Here is a 17,440-nt window from a genome sequence, read left to right on the forward strand (position 1 = left end):
GAAGGGTTTGAGAGAAGATAGGGAGGCCTCTTAGCTATGAGGAGATGGTAGTATTAGGAAGTGGCCATTGAAAAAAGCATAAAGAAAAAAGGAGGTGGCAGATAGCAAGAAGTTGGTTTGGAGGGCGATTTAGGGAATGTAGATAGAAATGAAACGATGAACTTGTAACGTCCTTCGTTATTAGTTTGCCTTTATTAGAAATAACAAGTGGATGTCTTTAACTGCACTGACTATCATTACATTTCTTCTGCAGCTGATGTGAAGAAAAAGCAATGAAAATAGAAAAAATAATAATTGGAATTTTCTCACGTATTTTTTTTCCCTCTAGCATCTGTAGCATCCTCCGCCAGTTTTCTCTCTCCGTAATTATCTAGATGAGAGGCAGGGCTTTCTCATTTTTTTCTCTTTTCTTTTACATTTTATGATTTTTTTCCTATTGCTTTACAAACTCCCTCCTTTTCTCTCGAAAAGGTTAGTCATTTTTTAATTTATACCCCCAGAGATTGTAAGTAACTTTTTTGAAGGGATAGTCTAGTCATTTTATTGTCTGTGTACAAATGCCACAGTTTCACATATTTGTCAGTAATAGCCGCAGATTATTAGTGAGAAAAATAAATTTTTACTCTTTTTTTTTTTTTTTTTTTTTTTACTCATGTGAGGCCTGTACAACCAAAGGTAGCTGAAATGGAGGGAGCTGGACTGGGACCTATGAACAGAATAGTGATTTCCCAGGTGATACTGAGCACTTCATTTGAAACCAGTGGGATTGCACACATGGAGCAGGACTTTATCAGAGGTGACCTACAGGGCAGAAACAGCTTTGCTTCAGTCTTTGAGCTTCAGGTTGAGTTACCATGACTGACCGTTCTTTTTTTTTTTTTTTTTAGAAGGGGTCTTGCTGCTCATTTCAGAAACAATTGCAGAACCTCCTGATTTCACTTTAACAACATGTCTCTTCAGAACAGGATGTAGCTTAAAATTCAGGCTCTCCTTATGTCTAAAAATGAGATTCTCACTTTCATTCATTCAGTCACAACAGTTTTTCAAGGAGCCGAATCCCCTTGTATGTCTCTCTTCGTGAGCATGCTGCGACTCCATGGTAACTATGTTAGTATGAGACAAACACTGCCAAGTTTCCACAGCAACGTCAGTGCAGCTTCTGGTGTAAAAGATGGACCAGTTCTGTGATTAATATGTACTGATTCTAGAGTCATTCCAATTTGCCTTAGATGGGGGAAGAAAAAAGACCTTATTACCCTTTCCTTAATGAAATTACCTTCAATCAGGACAAAGGATGCAGTGGGATTTGCTTTAATTTGTTTTCTCCTCTTTCGAAAGACAGGACATTTTTTAAGATGCTTTATTTCTTTTATGCATTAACTAAATTCAGTGACACTTTAGGAAAGAGGGTAGTTTTCTTTTTAAGTGAATTCTTTTCTGTTTGGGGCAAATATTGTTGGCTATTTGAATGTGCTTATGATAATCTAAGGTTAAAGATTGTGGTTTTGAATCTGCTGCATTCAAATCCATAATATGTTCAGTGGTTTAAGTTTTTTTTTTTCTCACTGTGCTTGGAGAGCATACAACAAGCATGGTTTTTATTACTTATGGGGATAAAAGCTGCCGCTATTAGTTGAGTGGTCTTGTAAGAATACTTCTGTCACATCAGTGTCAAAATTCATACACAAAGAGGGCAAGGAGTCATGTTTTAAAAAATGTCCGTTAATTTGGGATTGCCTCTATTTTAGGGTATCTTGCAGGGTCAAGATTTGAACCAGTGTTGGCTTCCATTTAGGTCCATAGTAAGGGGCCTGTGGGTTGAGTTCTGATGTCTTTTGAAAGTCCATTTTTACAGGGGAGCTGTCGGCTGTGGAGCGCTTTTAAAAATCTGACCTTTATGTAAATGCCTATGTTGTGACTGGGTTCTTTTTTTGAAAATCTGGTCCAAGTGTGAGAGCTGAGCATTGGGATATCAGGGAGTGGATATCTAACATTCAGAGAAGTCATTGGGAGTTGCTTCTAAAAGGTAGGCTTCAGCCTTCCAAATGAGTAGTTTGTATTGGTTAGAAGACATGCAAATGCATAGTTTTTAAAAAATACTTTATTCCTAGAGACTGACAAACAAATCACAGTACAGTAGCTAACAGGGATTTGAAGAGAGAGAGGTAGTTAATCATGTTGGATAGATATCTGGCTGGGGTATTATGATCCCAGCACTCGTTCCTGTCGGGCTGGGGGTCAGACTTGATGATCTGTTCAGGTCCCTTCTGACCCTAGAAACTATTAAACTACTATATTAGTCTGAAGTAAGGCAGAAGACAGGGCAGGGTGGCACCGTGGGACATTTGTACACTTGCTTGCGCCACAGTGTCGCATGCTTTTAGAAGTGCCCCGCGCTGTGGTGCATGCAGTTATATAAGTGGTAAAATGCACATCAGCGCTGAGAAAATGGTGGCGGTGCATTTTGAACTAAAACACATTGGAGGTGTTTTAGTTCAAAAGTGCACTGCTGCTATTTTCTGTGCACCAATGCAAATTGCGCCACTTATAAAACTGCATGCGCGTGGAGGAATCACTGTGCCCCCCCCCCCGCCTCTCTGCTGTAAGCAGGCAACCCTTCCCCCCAGTCTGTTTCATTTACCACTGGGCTGTGACCTGGGCTGGAGACAGTCCTAAGGGAGGGAGGACATGCTCCCTTTGTCTCATTTTCCTACCCTTGTGGGTCATGTGACTAGTTCTTTCACCTGGCCAGTCTTATGTCATTTGGAAGCACCGGTCCGTCGCCAAAGGGACTGCTTCTGGTGGGAACTTAGTGATGAGGTCACAACAGGGATATACAAGATCCCTTCTTCCTGGAAGTGGGGAAGACATGTTTTGGGGACACAGCCAGCTAGCCATGGGGCCTCTAGAGCAGGCTCAATCATCCCCTGGACAGAATTGTGAGCAACGAACATGAAATGTAGCAGGGAAGTTAGAATCTAGTGTTTTAGTTGCTTGTCAAAAGGCTGCCAAGACATTTCTGTTTGTTCTGGGATTTTCTTTTGATACTTCTCTAACTTGTACCTATCCCCAAGCCTGCCCTCTCTACCCAATAAACCTATCTATTAGCAAGCCTTGTGATACATGCTTAGGCAAGTTTGGGAATGCCTTTTTGCTCCCTTTACTTGGTTGACTGAGAGGCTACTTTCTATGCTTTAGGCTAATAGAAGCACTCCAAGATCCCAAGGTCTACAGGGCTTGTGTTTCCCAGGTAGCACAGGACCTAGACAAAGATTGGAGTCTGGGTGGTGGCAGCGCTACCCCAGGCTTGTGGTTGTGCTCCAGGAAAGGGATCAATCATAGATAGGTGCCCCAGGGGAGGCACTTGAAGCTTGGATTTTGGCTGGGCACAGTGAGGTAGGTGGCTCAGTGCAGGAGCGACTCACCACAGTGCGAAGCAGTGCAGTGTGTGTCAGCTTGTGTGCAGAGAGGACTTGATTAATTGAGTCTGCTCCATCCCGCCAGATTTCCAGTGTGTCACAGGACGAAAAGATACATGTATAAATGCCCTTGGAGACAACTTGTTTGGAGAGGCTTGAGGTTTTGTATGTTATAGCCTACCTCATTGGATGCTATGAATGGACTGGCAGAGAGCAGGGGTGGGTTGAAGAGCTGAAAAGCAGTTAACCCATTGAGGGACATGGAGGTTATAAAAGCTAGTTCAAGTAATAGGATAAGAATCCAGTCTCCACTGAGACCATACTTAACTCAGTCCAGTCTATGGGTGACTTCTTGTTATGCAATTTCATATTCAGGTTGTTTTTTTAAAGTTTTGTCATTTAAGAACAGCTACTCTGAGATCAACGATGGGATGTCCAGGGAGGTTAAAGGGTTCTGCCACAGGCTTTTGTCTTTCTGGAACTGATGTCAAACCGGTGTTCATTCATTTTTTCACATAGGGATCACCCTGTCTGTCCATTGTAGACAGCAGAGGGGTATTGTAGGCTGATGGTATATATGGCATTGGTAGAGGAGCAAGTTAATGAATCCTGGATGTTACAACCTGTGTTGTTTGGTCCAGTCCTTTCCTTTGTGACAAGATATTTAGCCAAATTTGCAAATTCATTGGTATCTGACAGTGTTGCTGCTGCTACAGCCTCGAACTTGCAACTTCATGGGTGGGATGTCAGCTGTGCACCGTAGTGCCCACACCACTCCAGCCCCAGTGTTCTTGCTTATTTGAAGGACAAGGGAAGGGATGACTAGTTCTTTTCTGTCTCTAAGATTTTCTTCAGCAGCTTTCCACTGAAGTAGATCAAAAAACCTGAAGCAGTTTCCTACTTGAACTTCATTTTAGTCATTCAGTTTGGTCCAGTGGTGATATAGTCTGTGTTGATGAGGAGGCACAGCTGGCATATGGGTCTATCACAAGGCCTGATGGCCTGGTGATAATAGAAGTTAGGTTGTCTGTTTCTGCAGAGATGTCATTTGAGGTTGGGGGTCCTGGCTGTAAGCCAGGACAGAGATTTGAATATAGGCATCCCTATCCACACTCTATATTTAGCCTGTTATTATGTGCTGCCTCTCATTGTCTGACTGTGAGAGACTTCTTAGTTTTCCCATGACAAAATTTCTGTTAGATGATATATGTTTCTCAAACTAGGATGTATGTATGTGTATTCCATTCAAAAATATATATTTTTTCTGTCTTCATTAGTCATTGTCTGGAATCACTATGACTGATTAAGTCAGGACTGTCCAGTTGGCAGCCCATGGGCCACATGCAGTCTTTTAAACTTCTGCCCAGCCACTGCTGCTCCCATTGCTCCTGTTATGGTAGCTGATGTTTCTGCCCCCCCTCCCCCCTTCTGGTTTCTGTTTTCTGCCCCCATTTCCTTGGGATGGGGTGGGCCAACATGGAGGGAGGGAACCTGGGAATGGGTCAATGCTGCCCATGCTCCATTTGTCATTGTAGGAGAGGAGCCAGGTTTACATATGTGTGGTTGCAAGAGAAGCTGGGTTATGTGTGTAGACAGAAGAGGAACCAGGCTGCCTGCACTGTGCGAGTGGTGACGGGGAGCGGGCTGCTTGTGGCAGGATCTTGGGAGAGTTGCTTCACAGTGGCTGCATCTACACAAGACGATGACTGTGCAGTGGCTCATTACTACTGCACAGTAGTATCACGTGGCACAAAGCATGATGCGACATTACTGCGCAGTAGTAACCAGCTACCATGCAGTCAGCGTCACCAAAAAGCTGTTAGGGGACGCTACTGCACAGTAACACTGGTTACTGTGCAGGCATTTACTACTTGTATATGCAAGTACTAAATGACTGTGAAATAAGAACTGCACAGTCAGCATCTCATGTAGACATGGCCAGTGTGGCCTACAGTGCATGCAGCCTGGGATCTGTGGCCCCTGCCACCCAGAAGATGGACAGTTTTGAATTAGGTGCTGGTGGTCAAGTGATGCAGCTGTGATGGTCCAGGAAATATGAGACGCAAGGATTTTTTGTGGGTGATATCTTTTATTGGACCAACTGCATGGTTGGGATGGACTTAGACAAGATTTTAAATGCAATGCATTTTTCTTCAGGTCGAAAACTGAAGATTTGAAGGTTGTGCTACATTAGAACATTTGTCTAAATGTACCCCAACCATGCAGTTGGTTCAGTAAAAGATACCGCTTACAAAAATCTTACAACTGATTAGTCAGTTGCTAGTGTTCTTATTTTCTATGTTTTTAATGAGAAGGGAACAGAATAGTTGATGGTATGCACTATTTTAATGTAAATATTAGAAATGGGAACTACAGCAGTAGGGGGGCAGAATACAATCTGTTTTAATAAGTATGTCTATTTTAGGCTAATTAGTACATCCTGTATGATAAAGTCCTGATCCTTGATTGGAAATCCAAGACACTACCTAATAACATTATAATAATTATTATTATATGTATTTATTCATCCTCATTGGGTCCAGCTTGCTTTAATTTCCTATCAACAAAATATTTTTTACTTTTCTTGATTAATTCAATAAATAAGTGCTTTATTTTGATACAAAAAAAGTGTTCAAGATGAACTGTTCGTTTCAATATCTTTGATTTTTTTTTCCCCTTTGTGCACACTGTCTCCAAAATCAATGCTCTTCTAAGATTGTATCAAAATCCTGTTCAATTTTACCTGGTGTTTTTATTGTGGATAAATATTTTAAAAACAAATGGAAAATGTTGTTTGACATTTAAATGAAGTTGCTAATAGGGAGAAGTTTTTCTTGAACTGTGATATTAGGATTTACATAATGGTCCTCATTTGTATGTCTCAAAATTTTTTATAAAGAAGGATAAATGTTACCAAATCCATTTTTCTGATTGAGAAAACTCAGTGTAGTTATTCATCTAAGGTCAGTGCATTGAATCTATGTAAGAGCTGGGGATAGAACCCATTTCTCTTTATTCTGAAACCCAGAGTATCCTGACTACTAACAGTACTGCTTCTGCAGATGACAGGCTTGGGCACACAGATGAGTGTGCTCTCACTGTGCCACTGGTGCTTTACCTTTTTGTACCATGGGCCTGCTGCATGGCATAAGGCCAGTCTGTGGGCTGGATCAGACCCCACAGGTGTGTCCACACATGCAGGCGTGTGCACTTGCAGCAGCTCAAATAGCAGTGGTGCAGACATGTGCCAGAGATTTGTACCTTACCACACATGCCTGAATGTGCACTTTGGTGTGGGGCAAATTGTGCCACTTAGGGCAAACTGACCCTGCTCAGCTGTTCCCGGATCTTCAGCCAGGGGGAGCTAGAGCCTGGGGCCAGCACCTATGCTGGCCCCAGCAGTATAAAAACCTGTCCTGGTTAGCAGCTCAGGGCTACTTGCCCTCAGGAGCTTCTGAGGCCCTGCCAGTTGGTATCTGGGGATACTACCCCTTATGCCAGCTGGACTGCTGAAGCAGCTATAATCTAGAGTGGCCCCTGCACCCTCTATCCAATGCAGCAGTCTGGCAGGAGGAGCTGCTGCCTCTCTGTGACCTGCTGCCACCTGTGACAGCATCCGCCCCCTTGGCCCTGCAACCCCATGTCTACCTGCTTGTCAGAACTGTACTGGGGCTGCACGGCCACCTGGGTTATCGTATGGGCATTGCAGCAGAGCCTCTTGCACCTCTGGGCCAGCTGCCAGTGGGCCTTGGCTGCATAGTTGGCCCTCGGGCAGCACTGCTCTCATGTCTTCTGATGCCCCCGCTCTGCCATCTGGACAGCTGTTTCCCAGAAGATATGCTTCTTGCGGTGGCCCCCTCTGAACTGTCGAACCATGTTGTTTTGGATCTTACTCCTGTCATCTAAAGATTCTGCTTCCCTGCCCTGCTTGGTGTCCTTCAGAAATGTACTCAATGTACACTCAGCTCCTTCCTCCAACTCATTATTGGAGGTTTTAAACAGTACTGGACCCAGCATGGACCCCTGAATACACTGCACTTGAGACTTCCTTTCAGTTTGATGTTGACATTGAGCTACTGATGAGTTCTCTTTGAGTATTATTATTCAACTACCTCTATTCCCATGTTTATAATAGTTCCTTCTGGACTGCTTTTCATCATCTTTATTATGAGCATGTCTGAAGAGGCAATGACAAAAACCTTAATAAAACTGAGATATATCACATCTATTGTTCATTTCCATCTGCAAAGTCCATCATCTTGTCATAGAAAGAAATCAGGTTAAGCATGACTTGCTCTTAAGAAGTCCTTGCTGGCTGTTATTTATCCCTTATTATCCTGTAGCTTACAGATTGTTTGATGTTATGTTTTAGAATCTTTCCAGCTACAGAAGTATTTCCTGGATCCTTTTTGTTCCCCCCCTTTTTTTAGAGATGGGCACTATACTTACCCTCTTCCAGTCTTCTGTGACCTCGGCTGACTTCCAAGAATTCTAAAAAAATAATAGCCAATGGCTCTGCAAGTATTTCAATAAATTCTTTGCAAGCTCTAGAATGACTCATAAATTTCAAATCAGTAAGGCCTTATGGTAAACTAGGATTGTATGTAGGGGTGCACCGATAGAGATTTTTGCGGCTGATACCAATAGCCGATTTTTAAGGAAGCATAGTAGCCGATACCAGTCCGATTTCCAGTACCAGCCTGGCAGCATGGAGAGCTGCCTCCAGCCGACAAGTCTGGTGTGGTGTGTGGGGGAAGGGAAGGGAAGGGAAGGGGCATGAGGGAGCAGATCAAGGCCCCTGCGGGGAGGGAGGCAGGAGGCGTGGGGTAAGGGTTGGGTCTGGGGCTGCGCCAAGCTCTTCCCCATGGGGTGGGGCTGTGCTAGAAGGGGGCTATGGCAAATTTGTGGCTGCAGCCCCTCCATTGACCCTTCCCAGAGCAGCCCCACCCTGCCAGGAAGAGCTTGGCACAGCCCCAGCCCGCCCTGTGCAGATCCAGGGGCACACACCCCACCCCATGCCCTCCTGCACGAGCAGTGGGAGCAGTGGCAGAAGCTGCCAGACAGGTGAGTGCCGGACAAGCCACTGGACCAGCGACTCCCAGACGAGCAGCACGTGGCGTTGGGAGCCACTCCACCCCGCCCCCCATGCCTCCCAAATGAGCCGTGGCTCTGTCCCGCACCCAGCCTCTGCTCCAGCCCCATGCCTCCCTCCCCATAGGGGCCTTGATCTCCCCCCTCCCACCACACCAGACTTACCAGCTGGAAGCAGCTCTCCACACTGCTGTGGTTTTGGTCCTTGCTGCCTGTGCTGTGCTGTGGCTGTGCACATACATAGGCCATTTATTGTCCAAATTATCGGCCAGATATGGCCGATTTCCGATATATTAAATTTTCTTTATATCGGTGCCAATCCAATATCGGACCGATGTATCGGTGCACCTCTAATTGTACGGATTCCTAAATAATCTATAATATGTTCTTTCTCTACTCTAAGATGAGTATCTTGTCCCTGTCCTGGCTGTTAATTGTGCTGTTATCAGATGGTTGGTCTCTTGTCGAGTCTGTAGTTAGAAAGGAATAAACACTTCAGTCTTCTCTACATTGTCTGTTATTAGCTTTTCCTTTCCATTCTGCAAAGGAGGTACTCTTTCCTTGGTCTTCTTCTTACTTCAGATGTATTTACAGAATAGTCTTGTTGGCTTTTATGCCCCTGCTAGTTGCATCTTAGTTTTCATTGGTTTTCCTGACATTTATAGTATGCTTGTACTATACACCTGTTTTCATCTTTAGTAATATGATCAGATTTCCCCTTTTCCTAAAATTTCTTTTCAAGTTTCACTTCACTGAAGCTCTCACTATTTAACCAAGCTAAGTTCTTGCACTACTGCCTATATGCCATTTGCATCAGGATAGTATGCTCTATTGCCCTTAATATTGCTTCATTAAGAAATAACCAACTCTTCTGGACTCTTTAGATTTGCCTCCTTTGTGATCCTGCCTGCCAGTTCTCTGAACTTGTGAAAGTCTGTTTTTGGACCGCCCCCCGCCCTGGCCATATGCGTTGTGGGCCACACGCTATGCTGTGCAGTGGCCCTGCTCCCTGAACACTGCACCATGTTCTCCCAACTGCACAATGATGTCACCTCTGTGCTCTGCCTGCCATGTCATTTGCTCCCACCCACCCTGCATTGTGTAGCAGGTACTTGCTTCTCCTTGCATTTTACTGTGCTGCTGCGCCAAGTGGAGTTCTTTGGTCCTTCCCTGCAGTCTGACTGCAGAATGCCTCAGCCCCCAAATAGTCCTTCTGGCTCCCAGGTGTGAGGAGCAGCAGTGGAAGCAGGAGGGAGGTAGAGTCTGGAGAAGGCGGCAGCTGCTGCTGAAGCAGTAGAGGAGCAGTATCTGGACTGGGTGCAGTTGCTAAGTGGACAGCCCTGTTTTATATAAAAGCTTTGTGGTAAGACTGCTTACCCAGGACAGTGGGAACCCTAGGACTGACTGTATCATAATGGTTTGGGCATTTGACTGGGAGGTGGCAGTCCTAGATTCTGGTCCCTGTCCTATTTTCTGCACTATTTACGTGCATTTTAGGTTGGAAAGTCATTGGAGCATAGCAGCTACAGACACTTAGACTAGGGATCTTTTCAGAGTGAAATGGAGAAACTGATGATTCTAGGCAGTTAAGAGGTTTGGCAGCTTCAGGAGCAGGGTCAATCTGGATTGGTTTTTTTGAGATTCAGATACTTACATTCCACCGAAATCCCATATGTGTCAATTTGGATTTGGCTCATACCCTCCTAATTCCTATTGACTTTTAAAAATGGGACTTAGCCCTCTGAGTTATTTAGGATTTGCAAGACCAAGCAGAGCAACTCGTAAGTGTCTTTAAAAATCTGGACTTGAAATCACACAAGACACTCTTTGGCAGATGGGGAATTGAATCTATTCCAAAGTGTTGGGGAGTGCACTAACCACCTGACCATCCTTCCTCTCACCTTGCCCTGTTGGACGAGGGTACTTCATGTGTCAGGCCCATCAGTCACTGGCATCACTGCTAATACTAAAAATGAAATTGTCAGAGGTGGTGCTGTGTTTTGTTTTTGTTTTGTTTTTTTTCCGTGCAAAACCTATTCACTAGGAACGTTACTTCATATGAATTATTATTCTGCTTTCAGGTAGTAACCAACTTTGGTCACTGTTGACTTGGGCTGGATTTCAACTGGTGAAGCAAAGGTAAAATGCATATTTCCAGCACCAATCAAAAATCTCTATCAAAATAATATTCTCTAGCTTATTCTTTCTAGCTGAGTGACAGTCCATGCCACTCTGTATCTTGGTACAAAGCTAATCCCCCTTTTGTTTCTCTCATGAATGCAGATTACTTTGTCATCTTCTACATGGTGCTCTAAATGTCATTTATGGGACCTTTGGTAGCTGTATTCTTTTCACTTCTACCTTCTGGGTTGTTTGACTCGTGAAAGTTTGATACTGTGGGCTGCTTGTTGTTACTACTTATGTCCTGCATTTTAGTTTGTCTTTGGGGGTTGGCTTTCTATTCTTGGAACCTTGCAAATATTTCGGATAATCAGGCTTTTGTTTGGCAAGTGCTTAACACACACTGTAGGCCTTTTGTGAATTATTGTTTAAAAAAATAATAAAAGAATGACTAATAGAGCATGAACAGTGCTTGTCACACTGTAGTCCATTGTATAACTGTTGAGAGCAAGATTTGCATTCCTAGAAAAGCATGTTCACGGTCAAAATATAGGGCACTCTCTTTATTGCTCATGGGAAAACATGTACTATATAATTCAGCTCAGGATGCTACTTAAAAGCATCAACTTTTTAAAAATGACATTTTCTTTCCTTGGAACACTGAAGTCGGATTGAAACCCTGGTTTGCTTGGCAACAGAAGTGAATCTTTCATTCAGGCAAGTTGCGCGGGGGCTATTTAAAGTCTGTCACACACACAATAATTTATTTGTTTAAACGGGTTCTTTTTAAAGATGAAGTTTATCGCTGACGTTGCCAGCCTTTTTGAATGGAAGGGTACGTTGCTAAGATTATATAACATTCTGCTCCTCTGAGTGCCAGAGAGAGCCTGGCAATTGGCTTTTTCTTATTTCAAAAGAGTGTTTGTGTATGGCTTTATTTTTTGAGGTTTGTAACAAGTCAAGCAGAGGTTAAAGCAGGTCTCTAAAATGTTTACAGAAAACATGAGGTCTGCCTAGCTCTTAAATAGGGTCAGTTGTGTAAGTATATGTGCGGTGTGCTGCATGTCTTTAAGCTTAGGAGTGCATGTTCTGTATAACAGATTTTGTTGCTATCAATATGTATTCTCTTTTGTAAATAATATGATGTTTTTCCTTGTCTGTTTTGCCATGGAGAATTGGGCTTGAGTTGTTGATTAGTGGGGATTCAGCTTCCCTCATCTACCTTACCAATTTAGACTGCTTAAGCTTTCCAGAGTTGGGACTGTCACTTCTGTACACAATGGGTCTCAGTCTTTGGTTGAAGCCTGTGGACACTAGCATTATACAAATTAACTGCATCTAATGAATACTTTAATTGAGGCAGCAGAAAATAATTGCATTCTTGTGCGGTATTTCTGATCCCGAAGCTGGATCTTGACTTAGCAAAGTAATAAACCACCTGGAAAAATGTTCCTCTGAAATAGGCCCTTAGTGCCATTTAATGGGCTACTGAATAGTAATTGGCGTGGTTGAGTGAGTGAGGGATGCAGCATTAACTTCAATGGTTTGGGTCCTTAGTGAGAGGCTACATGGAAATCTTAGTTTAACAGCAGGCTGGAATTCCTCTCTTGGGATAGCACTGGCTGGATGGAGCAGAAGTGTTATTGTTAAGTAATGGGTGCTATTTTGTCTTCATTTGTTTTGGTATGACCTAAAGTTTCACTAGTATGCCTTTGCCTTTGCTTTCTCTTAATGAGAAACAGGAGTGCGGAAGACCATGGAAGGAAAAGTGTTGTTATTTGGGGTTTTGAAAACAAGCAGTAAGTGCTAACTAACTAACTTCATGCACAGCCTGACTTTAGGCACAGTCAGGTACTAAAGGTGTGGCTGAGCATGGCCATATTATAAATTCAAACTAATTACATATGGGTACTCAAGCATCTGGAACTTCCAAATTAAATCATGCTTGCATCTAGTCAGCATTAATTTGTAGTCCCCCCCCCCCAGTTAATTTTTAAGAGTGTGCACATAATGAGACACTTTTCCATTTCCTCTCTTCCTGTTTCTCTAAATGATACTTTGCAGTGCTACTCCCGTTGTTAATCTCTGTAGCTGAAACAGCAGAATGGTACATTTTATTGCCTCTTCTACCCTATCAGTTTAGTGGCTATACAAGCAAAGTGCACAATTTGATACCTCACAAATGGTGCAGGTGTCTCATGCCAGTTAGTGTTTGAGCATCTCAAACCTTTGCAAGCAAAATCCAGCTGCTTGTTTCAGCAAGAGGAAAGGAATATTCATAGGCAAGTTGCTGGAGAATCAGCCCGGTATTAAATGAAGTAGTTTTACTTGTTTTCCTCCTGGGAATAGGACTTGTTGAGATTTGCATACTTGAGTACCACCAATTAGTCTCCAAGTGGCTTTATTCAGGCATCCAAAATAAGACTAGTCTGATTTTTCAGAAGTTCTGTGTATCTACAAGCCTTGCGGCCTCTGCTGATAATTGTCAGTGTTCACAACTTCTGAGAAACAGGTCACACTTATAGTTAGGTGTCTAAGTAAGAATTTAAGAGAATAACTAGGCACTTGTGTTTGACACTTCTTGCTAATCCCTTATATTTCTAAGAGAATTGAAGATGTGTCATTCTTGACCTTCGGAGCTTGAACAAATGTCACAGAAAAAAAAAAGTAGTTTTGGATAATTGAGAAACATTTACAGCTTTGAGAAACATTAACCCAGTCTCTAGCTCAGCCAGACTGGTTGAGGCTCTCATTCTATAAGACCTACATCTTCCTGTTCTGTTGTTCAGGAGGTGGGATCCTCTAAGATGCAGGTTAGGAAATGATATTTCTTAGTAATCACAGATTCTGATGGTTGATTTGGCTTTGTACATTCCTTCAGTGTTATGATTTATGACTAATAGTGTTACGATTTATTCTTAAGTGTGTCAAATGTAGTCGCATACAAAAAACTAGAACTCTTGTTTCCAAAGTGCTATCTTTTATTAGACCAACTGGGAAATCGCAAGAAAATTGTCCTTTTCTGCAAGCTTTCAGGATCAAAGTCCCTTTATCAGGCTCTGGGAAAAGTATAGATGGTACAAGATAGTAAAAAGTCCCCATAAGTAGGAAATAAACTTCATTTTTGCACAGAGGGAGCTGAAGATGGAAGGCTGTCCCTCTGGGCCCATGAGGATGTCTTTGTGAACTGTGCTGAGTAGCTTTTTGATGTGTAGATCAGGTCGAATTCCTTCCCTGGAGGTATCAGATGGCAGGCAGGGAGGTAAAAAATCTTTCTTGTTGTTCTGAAGTGAAGTTTAAAATCTAAAATCAACTAAAATTCGATATCTTCCATGTTTCAGGGGCGTACTTGGTAGCCACATTGGTACCATTTTGGAACCAAAGAGTTCTAGTTTTTTGTACGTCTTCTTATCTCAGACCAACACGGCTACCAAGTACACCCCTGAAATGTTGTCACAGAGTTTCATGCACAACTTGTAAAAAGTGCTGCCCTTACTGTTTTACAGGATCATAAAACCTGCCAGGAAAGTTCTTGTTGTATACTTGGGCTGCGAGACAACTCTTGGAAGTGTGGGCATATATAGGATTTTGAAAAGGGGGGTGCAGATGGTATGGTACATCATTACATATAATGCATGCTTTTCTCCTGGTAAAAAGAAACTAGAAGCTTTACTAATATGCTAGGGACCTAGGGCTATAGTGTTCAGTTTAAGATTGAAGGAAAAACAAATGTAAGTTTTAGAACATGCATTAACTTGCTATATCACATACTGTGTGTTAAAAACCAAAACAAGATACGCACAAATAATCAAAATATGTTGTTTCTTTAGTCCTGTAGTCATTAAAAGGTAAATGTACATCTCTCTTTCAGACTCATAAAAGAAAATCAAGCTTTCTTGAGCATTTTAACAGTTCATCCAATGTTTTGCTGAAAGTTATTTTCACACCTGGGCTAATGTTTCCAAACTGGAGTTAATGATTTAGGCAGAGTTAAAAACAGTCTTCAGGGCTGTGAAATAGGAGCTACATTACCAGGAGCAGCTAACACACAGGAGTATTGCAGAAGAAAGAATGGCTTGATTAGTGGAATACTAAGACTATTAAAGAAGGAGAGAGGGTTGTTAACATCTGTGGAATGAAGAATTTAAAAGGAATCAGGTGGATTATAATGAGCCATGACTCAGTTGACTCCCGCACTGCTGCCTGAATAGAAATGCTGCTGCCACTACCAGGCAGTTTGTTTTAAGCCTTGGGTGGGACATGAATCAAAGGGGGTGCAACTGCACCACTGCATGCTCCCCTGACTCGACTCTGTTCCTGCTTGGAAGTAAAATCATTCTGAAAATCTCTTAGGTTGTCTCCTCTTCTGTGGAGCAATATCAAAAGTTCAGGTTATTTCAGTACAAAGATCAAAACTGCCTGCTGCAGCAGGAGTCCTGATACTGGGGTGAGCACTCACTCCTGCTTAAACAATTGATTGGGCTGCATCAAGCTGGAGCTTGTCCTCACCTTCCGTATCCTTTACAATGTGATTTCCTACAGCTTCTTTGCCGCCTTAGCTGTTCTTCTCCTTTGTTACAGTGCTCTTTAATCCCTGTGCTGCCAAATTGTCTGCTGCTTCCAAAACAACATTTTTACTTTCTTCCCATATATATCCATGCAGAATTAGCCTCTTCTCCTTCAAATGCCTTCTACAAGAGTGTGAACTAATGAAGACCCGGCCAAAAGCAAGTACAACTAGGGGATAATGTGATTAGGTTGGTTTAACATATGATTATATTGCTTCTCTTGTATGCTGCTGCTTTTCGTCGATTGTGAACTCTGTAACAGGGATTGTGTGTTACTAAACTTGGAAACCAGCTAGCCAGTTGCCTCATCGGAGCTATTCTAGTGGGAGGAGGAGGTTAGAACAATGGCAGTCTAATAATAATAACAGCAGTGAGCACCCTCTCTGCAGCTGAGCCATTGTGTTTGGGTCCCATTCTGATTCCCATAATACTTTCATATAACTGCTCTACGTAGCTCAGAACTTAATAATGAAGGCAGATACTAGAAGGGAACATTGCTGATTATATCCTCTGGACAAATTAGTTTATTATTTGAAGCTAATTATTAGAAATTAATTTAAATAGCTAGTCAATGTGAAATATAATGACCAGGATGAGCAGCAAAGTTTTATATAGCAATGTTTTCTGTATCCCAAAACTTCTTGTGTTTAGGGTGACATGTTGGAATTGAGTGAACAAAAATGAACAAGCAAAACATCTCAGGGAATTTTTCCAAAAAATTGTTTGACCTGCAGACATCTCTTTTCTCACTCAATGGCAATAGACTGGGAAGTATGTAGCGCTCTAAGACTGCAGTATAGGGTCAGTCTAGTTTTTAGGGGATAGTCGGGCAGCTGAGGTACATTGTGAAGGATTAGCAATTTAAGTATACAAGTAGATAAATTAATTAGCTCTAGGTAAAAGGGCTCCGTGGTGCATCAGCAGCTTCACAGCCATAGCCTCCATGCAGGCTTTTATCATTATGATATTTTAGCTATCTTTCACTGAGGGCTAAGAGTCTGTGGGTTGGCTTTCTTCCACCATGGGGTAAGAATAAGCACACATCTCTTCAGCTGATAGTAATTGGTTTAGTCCCATTCATATATCCCTGCCTAGATCTGATCATCAGAATTCCCAAACATACAGTCACCCCTCAGCAAGTTTTCAAAACCACTTGCACCGAACCATTTGCACTGAATCGCTCAGTTCTGAAAGATTCCTGAGCCACATCACTCATGTTCCACACTCAGCAAATTCTTCCCTCATCACCTTATTTCTCCATCTCCCCACATACTTGCAAATATAGAGTGTTTTTGCAGTGCATCTCAAAGGTTAAGAATTTAAGAGTTTGGACAGTGAAGGAAAGGGATTGTATGCCATAAGCACACTCTCTCCTGGTAGAGGTATCTCCAGATGGAGTACCAGCAGGATGAAGCTGCTTGTCCAGTAGCCTAGGCAGTAGCTTAACTAGAGGTGAGCAGGTGGGGCACCAGCCCCAGCTGCCAATTTAGAGGGTACACCAGATTGGTGGCCCCCAGGAAGTCTGTGCCATGGCAGTAGAATGGGAAGTATTCTCTCTGGTGGTCAGCACTTCCACTCTGCTCAGGGTGCCAACTCCTAGCTCCACTCATGGCTTTGAAGGTCAAAGTGTCCTCCTTGTATTCCACCCAGGAGTCCACGCAGCCAGTGCAGCACATGGACCACTAGTATTTTGTGCATCCCGTGAAAATGCCCCCTAATAGATGGTCTTCCATATTCTGGACTGATGGTAGATTTTGAATGGTCCCATGGTTCTGCCCCATCAAAGCACCTATATGGTGGTCTAATTTTGGGAGGAGAAAGGCAGAAGATAGGATATAGAAACTATGACATAAAGGTTAAATGATCTGCCCAAGATCACACAGGAAGTCTGTGGCAAAGCTCAGGCCTTCTCATTCCTGAACTATGTATTAGCCACAAGACTGTCTTTTCTCTCTGGGGAGTATAGACCATATGACTTCATTTTTGTTTCTCATTGGCAAGAGGGGAGAACTCTGGATGATTAACTTCAATGGTTTAGCTAAAATAGTGGATAGGGACAGGTTAATTAGTTTGCTGAGCAGTGAAACTTAAAACCTGACTGATCATGATAAGAGAGAAGAAGTCTTGAGCTAACTTAGTGTAAGTTGTTTGTCTCATATCAGTTTAGTACAAATAATTAATTAGGAGTATAGAGGCACTGAGCCAAACACATGCAGTCCTATTCCTATAATGTGTATTCTG

The 17,440-nt window shown here is 42.7% G+C and overlaps 1 protein-coding gene across 6 annotated transcripts in view; it reads left to right on the top strand.

The window, feature by feature from the left end:
• The window catches only part of MTMR2 (myotubularin related protein 2), an 89,040-nt gene that overhangs the window by 11,800 nt on the left and 59,800 nt on the right, over positions 1 to 17,440 (top strand). For 2 of the 6 annotated variants that reach the window (XM_059721138.1, XM_059721139.1), the window contains exon 2: positions 10,592 to 10,649. The exons of 1 other annotated variant lie outside the window; for it this stretch is intronic. The gene's annotated coding sequence lies outside the window, so the exon portion shown is untranslated. Of the gene's footprint in view, positions 1 to 10,591; positions 10,650 to 13,399; positions 13,445 to 15,236; positions 15,389 to 17,440 lie in introns of those variants that run through there. 3 more of the 6 variants (XM_019483652.2, XM_019483655.2, XM_019483654.2) reach the window with 2 other exon arrangements.

The sequence above is a fragment of the Alligator mississippiensis genome, chromosome 1, assembly GCF_030867095.1.
Source record: "Alligator mississippiensis isolate rAllMis1 chromosome 1, rAllMis1, whole genome shotgun sequence".
Taxonomy (NCBI): Eukaryota; Metazoa; Chordata; order Crocodylia; family Alligatoridae; genus Alligator; species Alligator mississippiensis.